Genomic DNA, 21,184 nt, shown 5'->3' on the forward strand with positions numbered 1-21,184 from the left:
ATAACAACAGAAACTTCTGTGGTTTCCCAATGCCTTCAAGATGTTCAAATGCCTTCAGTTGGCATTTCAGCTCAAATACAGTTGAAAATGAATATACCCCATTTGCAGTGGTCTTTTATTATTCCACACTTGAATCCTGTGTTCTAAGCAATTTGTTGTTCTCTGAACATGTCAGATACATGGCAGGCCCATCTCTAGCTCTGTACTCCATATTCATGCTCTCCCCTTTACATAGATGACTTGCATCCTCCTTCTCATTGGTATACACTCTGTCTTTTCCTGGAGGTGCGAATAAAGTCCCCACCTCTCTACTTCCCCTCCTTCCCTTCCTGTTGGCTATTCAATGTATTTCAAATTGCTTTGTCATTAGTCATCCGTGTATGTGACAGCCAGCACCTGGCTTTGGTCTTACAGAAGATGTTCAAAATGTGTGATGATGATTGCAAATATAGAAACTCGCATTTCAAAGACATATCCAGTTAAAAATGCCTTCTTAAATTCACCTGAAATTCAACTCAAAGTAATTTCCTCCCAAACTTTTCCAAAATTTTTATTCATAGCCAGATCAAAATTTCCAGGCATTGAGTCTGTGTATTGCTTTTGTGTGTATTTGTATTTTTATTGTTAGTGTGTTTTTGTGTAGGAGTGCACATACATTTGAGTGCTTTAGCTTTACTTCAGACACTAGTGGGAAATAGTCACTTCATTCCCTTCTCTATGGTTGCTCTCAGTTGATAAGCTTTTATCAGATCACACTGGTTATTGAAACATCCAAAATCATACTGGAGTTTGGGAAAGATAACTGAAATAAGAATAAGCCTGACAATTGTTGACCAGTGTCTGCCCTTGAAGTTTTCTCCCAGCCTCCTGCATGGTTTAATCTTGTAATAAAATATACCAAGGTGAGCTGTCTTCCTAGAATTCCCTGAGAGTTGTAGAAGGTGGGTGGGTATGGCATGGAGGGTATCTGGTTCTGTTGGCAGATAAACGGACATTGAGAAAGGGGGAGTTGTTTAAGCTCTGAACTTGGCTGTTCAGATTCCAGGCATTCTCAGTAAGAGTTACACCTAAACTTGAACTTGGACAAAGACCAAAAGATTATGTATTAATACTATACCCCAAATATTTGAGAATTCTGTCAAATTTAAGGTTGGCCAGTATCCATGTGCAGAATAGTTTTAAAATGATTAAAGAGTGGTATCTTGAGTTAAAGGGTTTTTGGTTTTTTTTTGTAGGAAGCTGTTAATTGGCATTCATTTTTTTCTGCCTAATGCAGGAAGAATTTCAGATCTGAACTCCAAGAAGGAAGACATTGATCCAGCTGAGAGACTTGCAATCTCTTCATTGTGCAGAAAATTGGTAAGTGTTCTCCGGAGAGAGCTTCCAACAAGAACACTTACATATGGGGCCTTCTCTTAAGGAAACTTGCTGTGTCACATAGCTAGCAGCCCTTGCAGGGGATTAAGACTTGCTTAGCAATCCAAAGTTACAAAACTGGCCCCAAAGTCCAATTAAAGATGGCAGGTCAAACACACACAATCAGGCTTAGTAAACAATAAGTCCAGATGGAGCCAGTCAGAAAGCTCCGGGAATATTTCTTCAAATAAATGAAACTGATTGCATCCCAATTACTTTTGAATGTATTTAGAGGAGATCATTCAACAATGTTTAGGTTTAAATTAATGATAAGTCAATAGGAAGCTAAGAAAATTTTAAAAAATTAAATATCATCTCCAGGGAAAAACAAAATGTTATCAAAGAAAGGATAAAGCATGCATAGTGCATTGCAGAGGTCAGTTTTATATACCATTTGCATTTGGACTGCAAGGAGATCAAACCAGTCAATCCTAAAGGAAGTCAGTCCTGAATATTCATTGGAAGGACTGATGCTGAAGCTGAAACTCCAATACTTTGACTACCTGATGCGAAGAACTGACTCACTGGAAAAGACCCTAATGCTGGGAAAGATTGAAGGCAGGAGGAGGAGGGGACAACAGAGGATGAGATGGTTTGATGGCATCATTGACTCAATGGACACGAGTTTGAGCAAGCTCTGGGAGTTGGTGATGGACAGGGAAGCCTGAAGTGCTGCAGTCCATGGGGTCACAAAGAGTCGGACATGACTGAGTGACTGAACTGAACTGAGCTGAAATATCTTATCTATCCAAAATGACAACATAACTATTATATCCTTGGAAGATGGAAGAATGGATATCAAGTGTGCACTTGGTATGGTGAACATGGGAGAGAAGGAGACATAGAGTGGAATATTCATCTTCCAGACTGGAAACTCAATTAATAATGCCCAGGGATGAAATATCAGATAGAAGTATGTTAAACATGTTGTAGTTGCTTCTGGAAAAAAGAAAAGAGGATGGGCAAGATTGTCTTTTAAAAAAATATCTATATGGGTGAATGTGCAGTCTAGGTTGCTTTAACAAGAAGACCTCAAAATACAGAGGTTTAATTAAAGATAGGTATATGTGCCTTGTTTGATATGGTCCAGAGAGAAATAATCTAGTTTGGAAGGTTGGCTTTATAACCCTCAAAGTCTAGCTTTCATCTCTGGCAGAAAGGCAGCCATTTGTGTTTTTGTCATCCCAGCCAGTGGGAAGGGGGAATAGTTTAAGGGAATTCATGACATTACCTTGGCAGGAACATGCCCAGAAATGGCACACAGCTATTGACCAGACGGTGGGCACATAGCCTGACCAAGCTGCAGGGAAGGCTTGGACGTGTAGCGACTAGCTGTTGTCATGTGCTCAGTTAAAACTTAGAAGTCCTATTATTAAAGAAGGTGAGAACTGATGTCAGAGCTCTACCAGCACCTCTGTCAAATAAGCTTTGTAGAACTTTTGATTCTTTCAGTCAGGCATACGCATAACTTTCATACAAATAAAAACTAAATTTAAGACAGTGCTTAAAGATCATCTTTTGAACAACTGAATTAGTGATTGAAAGCTAGAAACTGGGGTCCTGAGGCAGAATGAACCCCCCCCCCCCCCCCCCCCAGAATAGACCATGCAGATGGTGTGGAGCCCAAGGATTTTAGGCCTGTTTAATATTATACTTTAGGTCCCTCCACTTCAGGATGCTTACAACTCCTTTCTTGGTACAAATATATGCTACACATGCTGCAAAGATGCACGGGCACCTTGCAAACCTATGATTTAAGAGTAAATTGTTTCAAAAGAGCAAGACTCTGAAATGAAGATTATTGTGTAGGAGGTTTATTGGGGAGTGGTCTTGGGATAACTGTGGGCAAAGAGGGGGAAGCAGGATGGGGTAGGCGGACAAGTTGGGAGTTCTGGATCTGGGACCCATCATCAACAGCATCTGTGGCAAGGGGGCCAGCTCTTCATGACCCATTATTGATCAGTCTTCAGATACAAATTGCCCCAGGAACTTGTAACCTTGGGAAGTAATCTTGGATGAAAGAGCTGTCTTTAGCCTAGGCGATTCCCAGGGCAGTGGTGTGGGAGTGGAGGTGTTGCTGAAAGTGAGGCCTGCTTCCAGCAGAACTCCCAGCAGCTCAGGGAACAAGTCTTTTATTGCTGAAGGGGGATCTGAGCAATGTATCAACACATCTGCTGTATATGGATCCAAGTATCTTGTCTCTGGATCCCTGTGAAATTAATCATTTGAATTTGGATTCCGGCAGCGGTGCTTTTGTATTTCTCTATAGTAGAAATTCAATGGTGTCAGTCTCATTAGGATGATAGAGGGGTTGGGAAGTGCTGGAGGATGTGCATGCAGGCTGCATATAAATAGATAGCAAGAATGCTATTTGACTTAGGTTATATTTTTCCTGGAGGTTGCTTTAATACAGCTGTTAGGGATTAAAGGGAGGGAGTACCTAGAATACAGGCAAACCAGATGATATCTACGTTTATATTTAACTTTCATCTATGCCTTAGGGTGATTTGTCAACAGTTGTTGATTAACATATAAAGAACTCTTATCAAGAATTTAGGCTTCAGAAGAGCCCAAGGCAAGGGCTTCAGATCATATCTCCATCTGCCTCAGAGGGTTTATTATTTATCAGAGGGAGTGTTAGAAGTAAATTTTCACTGGAGAAATGAGTAGTGTTAAGGCATGTTGCCCTCTGAGAGTCTATTTCCCAGTCTTATGTAAGTTCTGGCAGCTCTGTAGTGGGGTTAATGGCGACCTCCTCCAAGAGGAATTATGCCATACCCACACCCAGAGCCTCTGTCCCTGCGGCAGACTACTGCCGACCCGTACCTCCACAGGAGACATTATCAGTACAAGACGCTATCAATGAGAGAAATATCAATAACCTCAGATATTTAGATGATACCACCCTAATGGCAGAAAGCAAAGAAGAACCAAAGAGCCTCTCGATGAAAGTGAAAGAGGAGAGTGAAAGAGTTGGCTTAAAACTCAACATTCAAAAAACAAAGATCACTGCATCTGGTCCCATCACTTCACGGCAAATAGACAGCGAAACAATGGAAACAGTGACAGACTTTATTTTCTTGGACTCCAAAATCAGTGCAGATGGTGACTGCAGCCATGAAATTAAAAGATGCTTGCTCCTTGAAGGAAAAGCTATGACCAAACTAGACAGCATATTAAAAAGCAGAGACATTCCTATGCCAACAAAGGTCCATCTAGTCAAAGCTATGGTTTTTCCAGTAGTGATGTATGGATGTGAGAGTTAGACTATAAAGAAAGCTGAGCACTGAAGAATTGATGCTTTTGAACTGTGGTGTTTGAGAAGACTCTTGAGAGTCAATTGGACTGCAAGGAGATCCAACCAGTCCATCCTAAAGGAAATCAACCCTCAATATTCATTGGAAGGACTGATGCTGAAGCTGAAACTCCAATACTTTGGCCACCTGATGTGAAGAACTGACTCATTTGAAAAGACCCTGATGCTGGGAAAGATTGAGGGCAGGAGGAGAAGGGGACAGACAACAGAGGGTAAGATGATTGGATGGCATCACCAACTTGATGGACATGAGTTTGAGCAAGCTCCAGGAGGTGGTGATGGACAGGGAAGCCCGGCATGGTGCAGTTCAGTTCAGTTCAGTTCAGTTGCTCAGTCATGTCTGACTCTTTGCGACCCCATGAACCGCAGCACGCCAAGCCTCCCTGTCCATCACCAACTCCCGGAGTTCACCCAAACCCATGTCCATAGAGTCAGTGATGCCATCCAACCGTCTCATCCTCTGTAGTCCTCTTCTCCTCCTGCCCTCAATCTTTCCCAGCATCAGGGTCTTTTCAAATGAGTCAGTTCTTTGCATCAGGTGGCCAAATTATTGGAGTTTCATCTTCAACATTAGTCCTTCCAATGAACACCCAGGACTGATTTCCTTTAGGATGGACTGGTTGGATCTCCTTGCAGTCCAAGGGACTCTCAAGAGTTTTCTCCAACACCACAGTTCAAAGCATCAGTTCTTCGGCGCTCAGCTTTCTTTATAGTCCAACTCTCACATCCATACATGACCACTGAAAAAACCATAGCCTTGACTAGATGGACCTTTGTTGGCAAAGTAATGTCTCTGCTTTTTAATATGTTATCTAGTTTGGTCATAACTTTCCTTCCAAGGAGTAAGTGTCTTCTAATTTCATGAATGCAATCACCATCTGCAGTGACTCTGGAGCCCAGAAAAATAAAGACAGCCACTATTTCCACTGTTTCCCCATCTATCTGCCATGAAATGATGGGACTGGATGCCATGATCTTAGTTTTCTGAATGTTGAGTTTTAAGCCAACTTTTTCACTCTCCTCTTTTACTTTCATCAAGAGGCTCTTTAGTTATTCTTCACTTTCTGCCATAAGGGTGGTGTCATCTGCATATCTGAGGTTACTGATATTTCTCCCAGCAATCTTGATTCCAGCTTATACTTCCTCCAGCCCAGTGTTTCTCATGATGTGCTCTGCAAATAAGTTAAATAAGCAGGGTGACAATATACAGCCTTGACGTACTCCTTTTCCTATTTGGAACCAGTCTGTTGTTCCATGTCCAGTTCTAACTGTTGCTTCTTGACCTGAATACAGGTTTCTCAAGAGGCAGGTCAGGTGGTCTGGTATTCCCATCTCTTTCAGAATTTTCCACAGTTTATTGTGATCCACACAGTCAAAGGCTTTGGCATAGTCAGTAACGCAGAAATAGATGTTTTTCTGGAACTCTCTTGCTTTTTTGATAATCCAGCGGATGTTGGCAATTTGATCTCTGGTTCCTCTGCCTTTTCTAAAACCAGCTTGAACATCTAGAAGTCCATGGTTCACGAATTGCTGAAGCCTGGCTTGGAGAATTTTAAGCATTACTTTACTAGTGTGTGAGATGAGTGCAATTGTGCAGTAGTTTGAGCATTCTTTACTATACTTGGTGATAACAAAGAATGGATATAATTGAAAAATAAGGGCAAATTATCTGTCAACTTGCTCTTTTGAAGATGTTCATCTAAAAACAAGATCATTTGCAGAAGAGGAAATGACGTCTGACAGTTGTTAATAACAGTTGTTCAGGGGCCAGGAGATTGGAAGCAAAATCAGTTCAGAAAGAGATTTTTCTCTGAAAACCATTACTCACTGCCCTGCTGCCAAAGTCCTTGAGAGATGGAGTTTTGCTGCTGCAAAACTGTTTACATGCAAGGATACACAGGGGCAAAATGTCGTGGGAGGTAAGCAAGCCTGGAGTCTTCAAAGTCAAAGATAATAAACATACCTTCTTTCAAGACTTTTAAAGAGACACAAGTGGGCCAAGCAAACTCCCACTTTGGATGCAGATTCACAACATCTTGTGGCAGATGTAAATAGGACTAGGGCAGGGGTTGGCTTAAAATGAAGTTATATTAAGTTTATTACAACCAAGATAGGCAACACAGGGTTAAGGCCTAGAACAGTACTTCAAATGTGTCTGAACTAGATTTAAAATTGAACTGTCATTCAGGAGAGGATCAAGGTCAGAAGCAACGTTCCAGGGAGACCACTAAGAACCAGAATGAGAAAAACTTTTTTCTGAAAAATTCATGAAGTTTAATGAGTTGCCACTGATGCAATGAAGAAAACATTCAGTGATGTGACTAGTAGTGGACTTAGGGTCTAACCTGTAGACTCCCAACTATGACCTAAGCAGGTATTTCATCAGGAAGTATTTGGTATTTCATCTCTTTGCAACCCCACAGACTGTACAGTCCATGGAATTCTCTAGGCAGAACACTGGAGTGGGTAGCCTTTCCCTTCTCCAGGGGATCTTCCCAACCCAGGGATTGAACCCAGGTCTCCCGCATTGCAAGCAGATTCTTTACCAGTTGAGCCACAAGGGAAGCCCATTTCATATTTAATGAAATGCATTTGTAGCAAGTCAACTCCTACAAAACATTGTTAAAATATTCTCCCTGGAAATAGCAGAGACTTTTGTCCTAAATTTGACTACTCATATTAAGCAATCTGAAAAAATATGGTGAGACTTGGCACCCTCCAAAGCATTGCTTAGTGAGAAGAGAATGCTTTTAAATCTCTTGGGACTCTGTAGAACTCTGAGCAAAGGTACAGACCTCTAGGCTTCCTGGAAGCTCTGTGTCTAGGCAAAGTGCATCTCGCTTTCTCTTTTCATTCACCATCAGAAACTAAAATTCTTCATACACCACAGATGCAAATATGATTCACACCTTTCTTACTGAGCAATCACAGCAATTGGACTTTGAAACTCAACTCAGAGGAAGAGATAAGTCTATTTTTAATCAGAGAAAAACATGAAATGGAATGAAAATCACTTCCCAGGTCCTATTGAATGTGGACTGAAACCACTCTTGAGGTGATCATTAATTTTATGGGAGTGATATATACCAGAATCAACTTCCATGTCACTTTTTAATCAATCAATTAATCAGCAAGTCTGAGGGGAGTGTGAATGCTTTGTGTTCTCTCTGCTGCTCTGTACGGATACCGGAGAACAGTGTCACTGTGTTTTAAGTGAATGATCAGGGCTGGATTCAAGAAATTTTAAACACAGAGTTGAGACTATCAGGCAGAGGGAAAGAAATGCACAATGACTTAACTGCTTCATGGAAGGAAAACATGCAGTATCTGTTTCAGCGCCCTCATTTGATGGTATTTCTTAAGGACTGTGCCAAACTATGGTATGTTTGAGAAAAATCTTTGAATTTAACTTTCTTTTTCTGACCAACATGTGTGCAACTAAAGAAAAGCACTCAGAAATGCATTTTGTCTGTAGTTGATTCATTTTATGTATTTTTCTTGAAATCATTATACATTGATATTTTTGCAAAAAAAATGTATTTTTTGAAAACCCTGATTTAAGATTATTACACTTTAAAACAACTTTCTCTTCTCAAGCCTATTTCACATACCAGAGCAAAAATTTTCTTGCACAAGCATCGTTTCTGTTAGACTGGAAAGGCTTGAATTTATAAGTTGTATTAAAGAAACAATTAAACTTTGAAATTTAACCATCTTACTTGTTGTTGTTAAGACTATAATATCCCCATAATTAGGTTTTTAAAATAATATTTGTTTGTTTTCTTTAACGTATACAACTATAAAGAAGATACTAATAATGTTCTATAAACCTACCCATAGATAACCTCTGATAACATGTTTTTAAAAAATTAATTCAGTACATAATTCAAGCATTACAGAAAGTTGTAATGTGAAAAGTAATATTCTCCTCTTTCATCTGATCATTCTTACCCTGTTATTGGTAGTTTCTTACAGTTCTTTTAGAAAACATTTTGCTCATATATCAAAGCATGCATTGCACAAAATATGCACACACACACATGCACATATATAAATTTTTTTCACAGAGGGGATCACATAATTAATACTCATAGTACCTCACCTGCCTTATTTTCACATGAGATGTCTTGAAGAACGTCCTCTGTTAACGCAAATAGGTCAATTTCATTTCTTTTAACAACTGCAAAGAATCCGGTTCTGTCAGATGCTATATATATCCAATATATCCTACAATATATTTCAGTAGCCCTTTATTGGGCTTCCCAGGTAGCGCTAGTGGTAAAGAATCCACCTACCAATGCAGGAGACATAAGAGAAGCAGGTTTGATCCCTGGGTGGGGAAGATCCCCTGGAGGAGGGCATGGCAACCCACTCCAGGATTCTTGCCTGGAGAATCTATCTATAGAGAGAGGAGCCTGGCAGGCTACAGTCCATGGGATTGCAAAGAGTCGGATACAACTTAAGCAACTTAGCATGTATATAGTCCTTTATTACTTGGATTTAAGTAGTTTCCAGGGTGTTTTTTAATTAAAGAAAATGCTGACTGAAGATCTTTTCATAGCTAGACTTTTAAAATATACATATATATATATATATATATGTGTGTGTGTGTGTGTGTGTGTGTGTGTATAATAGCCAATTAAATTCCTGGAAGTAGAATTTTTAGAAACTAAGTTTTCTTTTTCAGTCTATTCTAATCTTTTATGTTGCCTACAATTTAGAGGAAGGAAAGCTTTCTAATTTTGCTTCAGTTAGGAAGAATAAAACAGGAAAACATCAGTGACACTCAGTGTACTGGCCTAGATGCTTTGATTCATTTCAAATTCAAGTGTGGAGGTGTTTTTCTTGAAGAGATGCTTAGAATGAGATCCAAAATAATGTTCTTCTCATTCCAGAATAAAACAGAAAAAGCTATCAAGTGAGTAGCATCTCTCTTCCTGTGAAGTGAGTTCATTAAGAAATATGACCATTTAAAAATTGATACCAGATCACAACTTTGTGATTATTACTCTCTCAAAAAATGAAATGAGCCACACAGAACACAGGAATGTTGACTGAAAGGAAGATCTACCTGGGGTCTGTCTCAGATGAGATTTATGTGAAGTCCTTAGCCCTGGACCTCAACTGGAATCACTGAGAAGATTCTTTGGGAAAAAAATAGCTCACTCCTGTATATCATCTAAATGGTCCCTGAGCCAGGGACAATTTTATAAGACCTGAATGTTGTAGAAGCCAATTTTTAGAATCTTGCTTTCATTAAATACAGAATGTTCATTCTGCTGGAAAAACCTCAACTCCTTTTGTCAGTATTAACAGCCAGATAAAACCTCCTGTATATCAGCGCCATATGACAAATTCAAATTATGCCTAACTCACTGGAGTTGGAAAGAGCTGCATCTTTAAAAAGAAAAAAAAAAAGTCTGAATACAGAAGGTCCATTTTGGGGGAAAGAGAAATCTTTCTGGATAAGGCTAGACTTGCTCCATAGGTCAAGCAGACAGATTTCCATGGGGTCAGGCCCTTTGATGATGTTTCTAAGGGGAACAGACCTGGTGCCCCTGAACCTCTGCCATCCTCTGCACTTCCTCGCTCTGCACCTGGAAGCGTCTATAGGAAAGAGGCCTCAGGCTCACTCCTGAGCACTCCTGTTGGTGAGCACAAACGGGGTGCTCTGGGTGACTGTCTTTAGAACTCTGGGAGTTTGAGAAAACTGACCCTCCATGAGTTCCTTTAATTTAGTTGTGAATAAGAATCTTTTTTCCACAGGTGTTCTGCACTCTTAGGAAATGAAGAGTGAGAATTTGGGTGGGTAAAAACAGTAGGCAAAAACATGGTCAGTGATGTATTTCTGTCCCTGAGATATTCCCACTAAAAATTAGATACTGATTTCAAATAGCTAAAGAGAATTCTTTTTTAAAAAATGAAACAAATGGGAAAGTGCAGAAGTAGATGGAAATGCCTATGAAGCAGAGTTGAGCTTCTTTCCTTAGACATGCTCTTCCATTTTATAAACTAACCCTTTTAACAAATATTTTTGCGTACCCACGCACCAGACTCCTAGGTGTAGGTTAATAGGGATTCTATACCACACATAGTCCAAGTAATGCTTTGAGTTTAAAATGGTCTCCATCACAACTATTGGAGCCCAATAGGTGCCTGTGGGAATACAGCAAATTAGGGAGAAAGATCAGAAAAATGCTAAGAAAAAGAAATAAAGCTGTGCTTTTGAAATATAATATAAATGAGTATTTATAGAATCTGGGAAAATAACACTTCTTTGATATCAATTGACCATGTAGATATCAATTAATGTCAAAAGTTATTTTTAAAAATGCAGATCAAAAAAAAAATTAAAAAATTAAAATGCAGATCATATTCCCTGATCACAATGCAGTAGGTGGGGAAAGGGGAGAATCACTTAAAATAAAAAAAAGCAAAGCCAAAGCCCATACAACTCTATGAGCCTCTGAATTGAACCATACCTGAAGACAATTCAACTCTAGACTTTTTGGTTATTTTCACCAGAAACTCCCTACCCTTCTCTTTGTACACCAAGTTTTCTGCCGCTCACAACAAAAATATTCTAATACTATTATCTGGAAATTCTATGCTCAGTCTAATTATAAATTAAATGTAATGAAAATATTTTCAGACCAAGTTTATCTCTCCTAAGGCCTTTCTTAGGCAGTTATATTTAGAGATGAGCAATATCAGGATCTGAGACACAGTGAACTGAAACCACCAGAATGACAAAGGGAATTTCCAGAATGCAGCTAATGCAGCAACCTAGAAAACAATCACTGTTAGGGGGCTAACTGTCCAAGAAGGAGGTATCTTGGAAAAGGAAGCTTCATACATTTCCTAGTATTCTTTGGAGAATGGGGAAAAAACTTAAAGTTGCAATAAAACCAACAATGCCAGAATAAATAAGCAGTTAGAAGCTCCAGAAGGAACAAGAAAGGGAGATATAAACTTAGAACATTACTTAGATCTACAGTGAGGTTTTTAAATGGTCATAATAACATAAGGATTTTATTGAGTTTTAGCTTTTAGAAATAAAGTATTGACACAGCACAGATGCATGTACCATTTCAGAGCAGAATATAAATGATAAATAACATGGGTCTTGACAATGTGGAAGTTGTTGAGTCTAGATGATAGAACATGGCAAGTGGAAAGGGAAAAATGACAGTAAGAATCTTAGGCTTATATTGTAAGTATATTATTGAAAGTTACAGAAACAACTGATAAAGATAAAAAGAATGACATGACTATATGGAAGATAGAAGATGATCTAAATAGAGTGACAGAAAGTTTAAAAATGGCTTTTTTTAAGGGACACATCAAGAAATAAGGATTTATGTATATTATTTACTAGGTATTGGGTAGATTTAAAGATACTGAGAATCACACAACTAAAATCAGAAAATGTTACAAGAGTAACTTGATTGCCTTGGGGAACGGGACTGAGATAGTGCTAGGGATTGATGCTTTTCACTTTAGATTCTTATGGTTTCATTAAATATTCACTGTGCAGACTACCTTGATAAAAAGAAAACATTAATGCTTAAAAATGAAATCATACTCAAACTCCACTCAGCATTAAAGAAATTCAATCAAATTATTTTCAATTTATCAATTTTGCAAAAATACGAAAATTTTGATTCCCAAGGTAAACCACGGTATAGGGAGCAGATAGGAAACATATTCAAAATATTTTAACAAGCAGTATAGTACAAGACACTAATCTCTCAGAACTGATGCCAGCCATAAAATACTATGTGTTCCTCTGGTGCTTGCCAGCTGAATAGCAGTCAAGAGGGAGGGTGTCTTCAAACACTGCTGTTGAGGATGTGAGTTGCACATTGAATGCAATCTTTCTGGAGGATGTTAGTCATTGCCTCTTTTTTTTTTTCAAAGTCATTAAAAACTTTACTGAAATGAGTAGTCATCTAAGGAAAACATTAAAAGTATGTAGCTTCTTATAATAGCTTTATTGAAATATAATTTATGTAGAACACATCTCTCCCAATGGATTTTAGTAAACTTCCAGAGCTGTGCACCACAGTGAACTTCAGAACATTTTCATCAACTCCTTATCTTTCAACTATCGCCTGCCAATCTTGTCATTAGCCCTGGCTAACCACTAAACGACTTTCTGTATAGATTTTCCTATTCTGAATATTTCACATAAATAGAATTTATTCCCACAGGAATTTTTATTTCCAGATGCTTTTTAAGATCAGTTCGTCAATTTCTACAAAAAAGCCAACTGGAATTCTGATAGGGGTTGTGCAGAACCTGTATATCAGTTTGGAGGATTTATTGATGTTATGCCGATGCCTACATCTGGTGTTGTTCCAAACTCTGGGAAATGCATCATTGTTTACTGTGACTGCCTGTCTGGGTCACAGATGAGCAAAAGGTTGGATGAAGAGAAAAAGACTCCTTTCTGGTTTCTGGGATTGGAGGCATGGGCCTGGATCCTAGATCAAAGGAAATTGGTCATGGTGATGTTTTTTGATTGGAGCTAAGTGGCCCTCTGCAACTCATTTATCTGATTTTATGTGTAATGACTTAGTCTCTCAACTTCCTTCTTAAATGTCTTTTCTTCTTTCCGCACCATGAGGATTTTTTAATAATGGTAAAGCCAAAGAACTAATCTTATAAAAAATAATTGCCCCCTTTTCCCTCACACCTTTTCAATCTCTCTCTGTCTATTCTCTCTCTCTCTCTCTCTTTAATGATTTTCAGCTGAACCCCTCACTCAACCTACATTGGCATCTTCTTTTTTTTTTAAGGGATCAAACCTGTGCCCTCTGCAGTGGAAGCACAGACAATCTTAACCACTGGACTGCCAGGGAAGTCCTATCTCTATCTGTCCTCTTGGATTCTGAAGCACAAAATCCATAATCAGGGCTGTCAAATACAGAATCTCCCTATAGTATGGGGAGGAGGCAAAGCTGAAAAAGACCACGGTTCTCCTTGGGTCTGGAATAGAGAGGAGTCTGAGAGTCCCGCACGTCAAGGAATCTTGTCTCTACAACACTACCATAGCATATGGGACTTATCTAGCTCTTAATAAGCACAAGTGTTTTTTTTGCTTCTTCTGACTTTGGACTGGTCAGTTCATTGAGGCCAGGAACTTGTTCAGAGTTCTTTCTCCAGTACTTGGCAGAGTTTGTGGCAGCCAAACAGGCATTCAAACAAGGCATACTTGTTGCCTAAATATTGTTGTGTTTCAAAGACAGTACCTCTCATACAATTATAATGACCATCAAATCAGATGATACATGGGGAAATGACAATAATTTTAAGGACCCACAAATATAATACATCAGTGTTCAAAAAGGAATTTTTTAGAAAAGTAAAACATGAATAGGACATCACCTGAATTTTCTGGTAATAGAGACACTTCCCTGAACAAGAAATGAGAACACTGGTTCAAGTGAAATATGATTACAAACACACTGGGTTCAAAATGTTAGTGGTTCCTATGATGCCTCATGCAGATCCCCAATTTCAACATGTCATTTAAATAAATGACAAAAGATATGATTTTTTTCTGACTAGATATTTATACCAATGTACATTTTAAGTCTTATCTTCTGACTCTCTTTTCATATAATTTTGTTTTTACTGGACCACCAGCGGCAAATTCCTGCAATTTTAGGGCCACGTGACATTGTTGTCATTGCTTTTAGCACAGGCATCTGTTAGTAAAGAGACCAAAAGTATTCTCCTATGAGTCACTAATATAGTTGCCAAAACCAATTAAACTGGTGCCAAATATGACAAGTTACCAGAAGACGTTTAACAATTTACAGTGTTTTTGCTAGGGAAAGGGAATAAAGATGAAAGAAGTAAATTTGCATAACACTTAATTTTTCTGATGAGCTACAAAAACTATACAAGTACTGAAATTAAGTAATGCTGACTGCATTATTTTTTCTGGTATTTATAATGTTATAGACTAAAGCTATAACTGATACATTGGATGGTTGGTCCTTTCCTTCTCTACTGTACAAAATATGCCTTGCTCTTCCTGAGCTGGAATTGCTAACCGAACATGAACAAAGTATGAAAGAAACACTGGCTGGATTTTAAGTTTCTGAATGATCATATACTTAACAAGCAATAAGCTAAACTAGCAGTGAATGTTTCCATATGAAACAGTCTGTGGGTAGGAAATTTAGCTCAAATAAAAGTCTGGGATAGAGAGAAAAGCACCACCAGGAGGTATGCTGGTATCCTCACCTAACTAAGTTCAAAAGCAGGAACTAGGATGTCTCACTAAATTATGCAAGCCTTAAAGGAAACAGTATAAATTCATCATAATGTGAAATGTAAAAAACTAGCAGATTACCTGATTTACCTTGCATCTTCCTGCTGAGATCTTTGTAGGCTCATCAAGTGGACAAAATTGGGGCTCTACGTTCCTTTTCTAAAATATTTTTAAAATAGAAGAAAATATATCATTAGTCTGAAAAAGCAATGCTTTACTCCTAATTTTATTTAACCTGTGAAAGCATGGCTTTTCATGCTGTTTTTCAGGTAATCCATATGGGAGAAGTAATTTCTCTAAGAAAGATCAGCTACTTTGTCTTGCAACTGAAATATTATTAATATCCATGAGAAATGTAAAGTAAGTGTCTTAGTCTTCCAGCTTACTTACATGTGAGGGCCTAAACCTATCAGAAATGCAATATTTTATTGTTATCTTTACCACATTATTAAAGAAATCTGGTAAACCACACATCAAGGACTCATTTGAGGTGTGAGGTAGGTTACTCTAGGAGTTTTTGTTAGGGAGCTAAGAAATAGTCATGTTTTAATTTAAAACATAATTTATTAAAATCAATGTCAACATAAATTTCCTTCCTGATCTATTGTGTGCACATGTGTAGTTGCTTCAGTCCTGTCTGACTCTTTGTGACCCTGTGGACTGTGTAGCCCATGAGGCTCCCCTGTCCATGGGATTCTCCAGGCAAGAATACTGGGGCGGGTTGCCATGCCCTCCTCCTTCCTGACCCAGGAATCTAACCCGCTGGTTCTTCACCACTAGCTCTGCCACTGTGGGGCTCCTGATTTATTGCTTACCTTCAAAAAAGCAAGACTTTAACTTTTTAATACCATTATAGCCTATAGCAGATAGGAATTTAAACTTCTGCATCAGACTCAGGAATATTTATTTTAAATTTATCTTTGGTAAATACTTTATGCCGTAGCCTTAAAAAATGAAATATCCATGGCCATTAAAATGATGCTATAGAAAATTATTTACGTCATGGAAGGATATTCATGATGTATTGTTGAGGAGGGAAAAACACATTATCACAGAATAAAGTGTTATCACATATACACATAATATTTAGCAAAATGTTAATGAAGGTTAAATCTACAGATTACTAACAATGGATAATGTTGATTGCCTCCCTATTATCCATTTCCCCTATTTTCCTTCAGAATAGCTTGCTGCTTTTTAAAAATGTCTCCCCAAGTTCCATTTATTTATGTGCCTCAGGGACAACTGACCACCCCCACAGCTTCAAAGGCTCAGAAAGGAATGCTGTGCCCCTTGTAAGTAGTGATTAAGGAGTGAGATTGTCCCTCAGTTCTGGCAAATAGGGTTTGTGGAGGAGTCCAATAAGAAGTTTTACAAGAAGTTTTCTCATTTTTAAAAGAGATGAGAAAGACTCTTTCCTTTCTTTCCATGTAGTTATGTCTGAATGTGATACCCTGAGCTACTGTTGCCATCACCTTGCCATAAGATTGATGATAAATCCACACTGAAGATGGCAGATCATAGAGAGAAAAAGAATCTGATTCATTTTTTTAAAAAATGAGGTAAAATTAACATTTAACATATTGTTAGTTTCAGGCAAACAACATAATGAAGGAATCTGGATTTTTTTAAGGTATGCCCTTTAAAATAGCTTATTATTATTTATTTGGCTGCACCAGGTATTACTTACGGCTTGCGAACCCTTAGCTGTGGCATGTGGGATCTAGTTCCTCCCCCAGGGAGCAAATCTGGGTCCCCTGCATTGGAAGAGTGAAGTGTTAGCCACTGGACCGCCTGGGAAATTCCCAAGGAATCTGGATTTTTAATGACATCAATGGGTCACTGAATAAACCAGCCCTGAAACCTACCCTATCCTGGACTTCTTGTTATATCAGGAAATAATGATATTTATTAAGTCAGGGTTTCTTTTCTTGAGCTAAAATCCACAAATATATATCATGGATAATTTTAATTTCTTTGTTTTTTGCTTATATGAGTTTCCTAATTTATTTTGCATAAAAAGGTATTTCTTTTGTAATGTGAAATAAAACACTAAAATTATTACCTTAATGTAAGGGGAAAATAAGAAGAAATAATAACTTTTCATCTTCCCAGCAGTGAGGTATTCCTTTCCATTTCAAGTCAAAAAATCAACTGAATTCCTCTAATTTTATTGCTGCTCAAGATGGGGGAAAAAAATCTTCTGGTTAACCAGACCCACACATGAACGTTTAATGAATTAGACTCTCCCAGTGCCCAAGCTACATTAGAGAAACAAGTAAGGTATGGACCTGCATGGCTGCTTATGGCCATCCTGCCAAATGACAGCTCTCGGGTGGTATTCAACAAGGCCTCCAAGCCCACATGAATCACTGAAACACAAGCCACCTTGTCAGGGCTCTTCAGATTCAGCTATTTATTACATGCTTAGTATGTGTCAGATACAATGTTACTCTCACATTTATTTACATAGTAAAATTTTCTTAAATGACTGCTAGTTCCTAACTCCTCGTCAGTTTTGGAGTCTGGCCCCACTACTCCACTCTTCCCAAGACCGCGGATGATCTTCTCACTAACAAAGTTCTCTTTTCAGTGGACAATATTCCCTTGATCAGCACTGTCCCAAAGGAATTTCTGCAATGATGGAAGTGTTCTGTATGTGTGCTGTTCAAAATGATAGTCTCTGGCTATGCTTGAAATGTGGATAGTGCAACTGATTGTCTGAATTTGAAACTTTAATTTTAACTTATTAAACTTAATAGTCTCCTATGACTAGCAGTTATATTGTGGACAGTAGAACTCTAGATAATACCATCCATCCCAAGTCTATTCAGCCTACAATGCCTTCTCTTTTCTAGATTTCTATAAACAGTGGCACAGATGGTATGTCAGTTGGATGGCTCACAGACTCCTGAAATCAACCATGTTCCAGTGGACCAGTCCAAATAGGACTCAACATTTTTACCTTCTAAGACTTCTCTTCCTGAATTGCCTCACCTTGGCGAATGGCATCATGAAAGGCTCAATGATGAAATACTCTTCATCTCCCCAGCTTTAGATGCCAACCAATCTTAAGGCCTATGGAACAGGACTCTATTAGCCCACAAAACTAGCTCTTGTCTCTCACTGCCTGGCCACTACTGTGATTTATCTTTATGACATTTTATCTGGATTTTTATCAGAGGGCTCTAATTGTATTTCTTGCTTCCAACCTTATCTCCATGAAATTCATTCTGTACATATTGTCAGAGATATTTCTCTTTACAGCTTTACTGAGATATAATTCACAAACCATAAAATTCTCTTAAATAAAGTAAACCATTCAATGGCTTTGAGTGCAACTATCATCACAATACATTTTAGAACATTTTCATTATACCAAAAGATACCCTGCACCCCTTAGTCATCACTCCCCCACAAATGCTTGCATCTCCCCAAGCCCAAGGTAACCACTGACATACTTTCTATGTCTATAAATTTGTTTGCTTGCATGCATTCTCAGTCGCTTCAGTCGTGTCAGACACTGTGACCCTATGGACTGTAGCCCACCAGCCTCCTCTGTCCATGTCCTTGCCTCTGTCCAGGCAAGAATACTGGAGTGGGTAGCCATGCCGTCCTCCAGGGGATCTTCCCGACCCAGGGACTGAACCTGTGTCACCTGCATCTCCTGCATTGCGGGTGGATTCTTTACCCACTGAACCACCTGGAAAGCCCATAAGTTTGCTTATATATAAATGGAACCATATAACATGCAGTCCTTTGTGACTAGCTTCTTTCACTTAGCATGTTTTCAAGGTTCACCCAGATTGTAGACTGGTCAGTACACCATAAAATAGATTTATTTATTTTTATCTGTGAATAATATTTCATTAAAGACTCGGACATGACTGAGTGACTGAACAACAATACTTTATTGTATGGTTATACCACACTTTGCCATAAATATTCATCAGTCAATGGACACTAGGGTTGTTTCTACCTGTTGGCTATTGTGAATAGTGCTGCTAAAAATGTTGATGCAAAAGTTTTTGTTTGAACACCTGTTTTCAATTTGTTGGGGTAAGTACTTAGGAGTGGAATTGCTGGATTGTATGGATCTCTGCTTGACTTTTTGAGGAACTTCCAGACTATTTTCTATAGCAGCCCAGGGGTAAATAAGAATTTCAATTTCTCCACATCCTTGTCAACATTTGTTACTCTCTGTCTTTTTAATTATGGCCATCCATCCTAGTGGATGTAAAAGGGTATCTCATTGTGGTTTTGACTTGCAGAGATCTCTCTAAAATGCAATTTTCATTATATGTTTTAGCTCCTTCACAATCCTTTAGTAATTTTTCATAGTTTTCAGAAACCCTCCAAACTTCTTTATAAGATGAGATGGAGAAACTTTAATTTTCTAGGATTCCTAGAAGCTGCTTCTCAGGCTAGCAGATGGAGGTGGTTTACCTATAGTGCTACAAACCCACTGGGTTTATCTGAGATTGAGGAGGTCTAGGACATGGGATTTTTCAGTACTAAATCCAGGAAAGACCCAGCAACATGGGGATAGCTGGTTACCCCATTTTTCTTATAAGAAGCCAACAGAATGGAGTTAGAGATGGTAAGTTATGGTTGAGTGGTAGGTGGGTCCACACATAGGAGACACAAGTTTTTGTGGAGGAAATAGAGAGTATGAACAAAAAAGCCAGCAGGATGGCAACAGATTCCTGTGTGGTACACAATATCTTTCCCTTCGGTGAACACCCTCATACCTTTAGTTGTAAATCAACCTTGGCATCTGTGGCTGCAATGGATTTTCTTCATAGAAAATGGCTCAAGGACGAACCAAGAACCTAGCAAACTTGTGAACCTGTTGTACATGCTCTTCAAAGATTAGAATCATGTAATATTCTCATGAAGTATCAATACATTTACTGATAAATTATCATTTCAAAATAGGACAAACTGATTTTAATTTGGAAAATCATCTTTCTAAAACTTATTTCAGAATGCTGATATTTATTTTTGCCAAAAGGAAAAATTAACAAAAGAACTGAAAGAAAAAGCTAACATTTATTGAACATTTCCATATGCCAGGAGCTATACTAAGCAGCTTTATATAAATTATCTCATCATATCCTCATAGCAATCTCATGAGTTAGATACCATATCACCCTCAGTTTGCAGATGAGAAATGATAATATTAGAGAAATAATAAATGAATTTATACCTCCAACAGCAGGGCCACACCTGGTGGGCTGAGAGTATACAGTCTCTTCCACAGTGTAGGGAAGCCCACTTTGCATTGCCCTACAGAAGTAAAGCCACAGGAAGAGCCCATCAGAATGAAAGACTGGAACTTACCATCTTTGCATGGGAAGAGGTTATGGTTGTCTCTGGCCATTAGTGAAAAAGTAAACCATACCAACTGCCACTGACAGCCATGTGACAGGGTCTGAGGGTGTGGAATAGCTTCTAGATGAAGAGCAGAGAAAGGGAAAAAAACTGTTACTTTGTGAGTACCATGTACCAGAAATCCAGCCTACCTTTCCTCTCATGATGTAAGATTATGCATTTTCTTATTGCTTCAAGCAGTATGCATTACAGTTCTGTGCTGTTACTTGAAGCTCTATAATCCTAACTGATGCAGTAACACTGCCTCAGAGACTGCAAGCCAGGCATCCTAGCCAGGGGCCAGATGGAAGACGAGGCTGAAGTTCAGAAAAGTCTGGATCACCAGTGAAAGTCGAGAAGAGACCCAGTCAAGGGGGCCCATGGGATTTCAACCCAGGCAGGAGAACGAGTTATAGGTGAGCCCACTCCAGGACGACAGCTTGAGGAGCTCTAGGGCCAGACGACACAGCCTGATGCAGACGGCAGTACCAGAATCGCAGGGCAGCTCCTGACCTGAGACCCCTCCCCTCAGCCACAAGGTCCAGCCACTCCTAGCCCCATTCCCACACACCCAGTACCTTCTGTGGAAGAGCAAGGTGGGAAGAGGAAATATGAAAGACTGAATTACCCACTTACCTCCGAAGAGACTGTTCAAATGAGAAGTCCCAAGTCTGGCCTATGTGCTGCCTCTCTCCTCTATGGGGACCCATGGTAGGTATCACTGACTGACCATCCCACTTTCTCCTTCTGAGCCCAGACAAGGCCTCAGACGCCTTCTCAACACAGTGCTCCAT

At 38.9% G+C, this 21,184-nt stretch overlaps 1 long non-coding RNA gene across 2 annotated transcripts in view; it reads left to right on the forward strand.

The window, feature by feature from the left end:
- Positions 1 to 18,315, forward strand: part of LOC122710133 — a 39,708-nt gene extending 21,393 nt beyond the window's left edge. For both annotated transcript variants that reach the window (XR_006345826.1, XR_006345825.1), the window contains exons 3-4: positions 1,277 to 1,359; positions 17,876 to 18,315. This is a non-coding gene — a long non-coding RNA (uncharacterized LOC122710133). The remainder of the gene's footprint in view (positions 1 to 1,276; positions 1,360 to 17,875) is intronic.
- Positions 18,316 to 21,184: the final 2,869 nt, after the last annotated feature.

This window comes from Cervus elaphus, chromosome 16 (assembly GCF_910594005.1).
Source record: "Cervus elaphus chromosome 16, mCerEla1.1, whole genome shotgun sequence".
Taxonomy (NCBI): Eukaryota; Metazoa; Chordata; class Mammalia; order Artiodactyla; family Cervidae; genus Cervus; species Cervus elaphus.